Below are 4,020 nucleotides of genomic sequence, written 5' to 3' on the forward strand. Positions count from 1 at the left end.
CCTCCGCTGTCTTGAGCAAGCAAAACTGTTTCTGTCTAGTGTTAAGGATGCTTTTCAGCTCAAATAAACTCTGGTGTGGTTCAAACTCGAACACATTCTTCTGGCATTTGTTAGGTGGTTCATTGTGAATGTAAATATGAAGGAAATTTCTGCCAAATTCAAAGCTACTTTTGCAGGTGTCAATTAAGTGCATGGAAATCAGTCCTATTTTTAGAGATTCATAAAGCCTGTTTAGTGCAGCAGGGAACTGGGAGGAGAGTTCTCGTTCCAACTCTTGGTAGATTGAGTCCAAGTTTAATTTTACTCAGGAACAAACAAATTTTTTGCATATCTTAAATATTTATTTTGTGCTAAAGATGTCTTGCTAAAGTGCTGAGACCTTACCTCATAGAGGAACAAGGTGATTTTTTTAAAATATAATTTTAACCTAAAGTTCGTAGAATATTTATGTTCTTCTGTGTAGTCGCCCCAGTATTCTTCTCCCTACCCCCACCTCCCCCACAAGTATCTCAGGACAGTGATTCCAAGCCCTGATATAGTGGAAAATTGAAGAGCTGAGGACTTCTTCAAAGTTAGATTATAATTTAATTTAATTAAAAATATATAAATAGGTAATACTTAGAGGGGAATAAGAAAAAAGCCTACTGTAAGGAAATAAGGAAAATGTGCTTAAATTTTTGGGAAAGATAGAGCTGATTTTTTAAAATTTCATTTAATTGCTTACTGGCTTGGGAGAATATAATGAATTTTTAAAAGATTAATGCTTCTTAGCTCAGTACATTTCTCTTACTGGTCCCTATGTCTGTACATGTATTGTTCTTTAATATCGCTGCCTTCTAGAATGAAAACCACAGCTGTAATCTACCTGCCTGGTCTTCCCAGGTGGCTCAGTGGTATAGAATCTACCTGCAGTGCAAGTGACTAGGGTTCAATCCCTGGATTGGGAAGATTCCCTAGAGGAGGAAATGGCAACCCATTCCAGTATTCTTGCTTGGAAAATTCCATGGACAGAGGAGCCTGGCAGCCTATGAGTTACAAAGAGTTGGACATGGCTTAGCAACTAAACAACAACAAAATTACCCAGCCTGTCTCCTTCAGTCAGAGGTTAAAACCCATTTCCTCCAGAGCTCCTCTGATGCTGCCTTAACTTTCTTTTTCAGTTGTTTTATTTTGTTTTTCTTTTATTAGGATTATGTTGAATTTACAAACTAATTCAGGGAGAGCTGACATCTCTATATGTAAAGGAAGTCATGGTCATACTTTGAACCATAAATGTATCTTCTTACTTGTTTCCAGAATAATCATAGCTTCTCAGCAGATCAGCTCTCTAGACTCCTCTCTAATATCATCTTGAGTCACTCCTCTCACTGACTTTTTTGGTTATATATATGTGTGTGTGTGTATATATATATATATATATATTCACTGAAGTATAGTTGAATGGCTTGACTTTCCAGCCATATCTCTCACCACATTCTCAAATGTCCTTATGAAATCCTACATTCGTTTGCAGGGTTTATTAGACAAGCTATTCTCATAGTCTGGAAAGTTTATTCTTATTGAAGCTTTAAGATACAGCTCAAACAGCAGCTCGTCCTGGACCCCTGCACTGACTTGAGTTGGATGTCTGTCCTTAGTGATCTAGTCACATTTCAATGAAAAGCTCTTTCCCCCTGGAGTATCACTGTTGGTTTCTCTGACCCTCCCTTCTGTGATTGTGAGCTCCTAGAAGGCAGGGATGATGGCTTATTCGTTCTCATATTCCAGTGCCAAGCACAGTGCCTAGAATTTACTAGGTGCTCAAGAAATGACTGATGAATAAATGAACAAGTCCCTCTGTCACAGTTCATATAGTGCTGTGCCTGCGTGCATGCTAAGTCCCTTCAGTTGTGTCCCACTCTGTGAGACCCTATAGATTGCAGTCTGCCAGGCTCTTCTGTCCATGGGATTCTCCCAGCAAGAATACTGAGTTGGGTTGCCATTTCCTCTTCCAGGGGATCTTCCAGACCCAGGGATCGAAATGGTGTCTCTTACGTCTCCTGCATTGGCAGACGGATTCTTTACCACTGAGGGCTTCCCTGGTGGCTCAGACAATAAAGAGGTAAAGAATTTGCCTGCAAAGCAAGAGATCTGGGTTTGGTCTAGTGCTGTGCTGAATGTCAAATCCAAGGCTTTAATCTGAACCAGGAACACCTTCTTAGTGGTGATCCGGTATAAGACCAAGGAGGGCAGTGGGCTGATGGAGGAAGAACATTGGAGTCTTTGGAGTAAAATACACCTAAGATTTTGTTTCAACCAACTATGAGCAGTGTTAACAATGAGTTGGTTACCTTTCCTGGGTGTTTAATTATCTCTAAAAGAAGATAATAATATCCTTCTTTCATGTGTTGAAAATTAAGCAAAATAATACATCAAGCAAAAATATTTATTGTGGTACCCAGCACAGAGTAAATGTTCCATAAATGTACTATTGAATTGAATGGGAACTATTCAACTAGGTCTCACCTTTTAGGTGATTTTTTGTAGCACAGATTCAGGCAAAACCGTCTTGCCATGGGCGATTATGCCATCTTGGGAAACCAGAAATTTCTCCTTTTGCTTGGGATCATAGGAGTTTGTGGACTCCTGTCTTTATGGCAACCCACTCCAGTGTTCTTGCCTGGAGAATCCCAGGGATAGAGGAGCCTGGTGGGCTGCTGTCTATGGGGTCGCACAGAGTTGGACACGACTGAAGTGACTTAGCAGTAGCAGCAGCAGCAGTCTTTATATAAAAAACCAAAGTGTGTGTTTCAAATAACTCAATCCCTTCTTAATCTTCTCAGTATTTTTGGGGGGGGTGGGGAACGGGGATGATTTGTTTCCAGATACATAGCTTTTATTTTAGATGGCACAGCTCACTTGTTACTGTTTAGTCATTAAGTCATGTCCGATTCTTTGCCACCCCATGGACTGTAGCCAGCCAGGCTCCTCTGTCCATGGGATTTCCTAGATAAGAATACTGGAGTGGATTGCCATTTCCTTCTCCAGGGGACCTTCCCAACCCTGGGACTGAACCCTCGAATCCAAGCCTCTTGCAGGAGACAGGCGAATTCTGTATCCCTGAGCCATCCTGGAAACCCAATGGCTCATCCGGTAAAGATTCTGCCTGCCAGGAAGGAGCCTCAGGAGATGAGGGTTTATTCCCTGGGCAGTATTACATGTGGTTGGACAACTTGGGAGCCAGACTTCCTGCATTTGAATCCTAGCCCCCACTCACCTACTTTCTTTATATCTCAGTTTCTCCATCTTCCAAAAGGGGTCAATAATACTACTTCAAAGGTTGTTATAAGGATCAGTTAGTTAATACTTACAAAGTTCTTACAATAGTGCCTAGTGATTATTTCAGAACAGAGATCCCAGAGTCCTCAAAGGACATCAGATCAGATCAGATCAGTCGCTCAGTCGTGTCTGACTCTTTTCGACCCCATGAATCCCAGCACACCAGGCCTCCCTGTCCATCACCAACTCCCGGAGTTCACTGAGACTCATGTCCATCGAATCAGTGATGCCATCCAGCCATCTCATCCTCTGTCGTCCCCTTCTCCTCCTGCCTCCAATCCCTCCCAGCATCAGGGTCTTTTCCAATGAGTCAGCACTTCGCATGAGGTGGCCAAAGTACTGGAGTTTCAGCTTTAGCATCATTCCTTCCAAAGAAATCCCAGGGCTGATCTCCTTCAGAATGGACTGGTTGGATCTCCTTGCAGTCCAAGGGACTCTCAAGAGTCTTCTCCAACACCACAGTTCAAAAGCATCAATCCTTTGGCACTCAGCCTTCTTCACAGTCCAACTCTCACATCCATACATGACCACAGGAAAAACCATAGCCTTGACTAGACGAACCTTTGTTGGCAAAGTAATGTCTTTGCTTTTGAATATGCTATCTAGGTTGGTCATAACTTTCCTTCCAAGGAGTAAGCGTCTTTTAATTTCATGGCTGCAGTCACCATCTGCAGTGATTTTGGAGCCCCAAAAATAAAGTCT

At 42.1% G+C, this 4,020-nt stretch overlaps 1 protein-coding gene across 1 annotated transcript in view; it reads left to right on the forward strand.

Annotated features, from left to right (window-relative positions):
• The window catches only part of BTC (betacellulin), a 51,358-nt gene that overhangs the window by 35,207 nt on the left and 12,131 nt on the right, over positions 1-4,020 (forward strand). The window lies entirely within an intron of this gene.

Source organism: Bison bison, unplaced genomic scaffold (assembly GCF_000754665.1).
Source record: "Bison bison bison isolate TAMUID 2011002044 unplaced genomic scaffold, Bison_UMD1.0 scf7180017864092, whole genome shotgun sequence".
NCBI classification, from domain to species: Eukaryota; Metazoa; Chordata; class Mammalia; order Artiodactyla; family Bovidae; genus Bison; species Bison bison.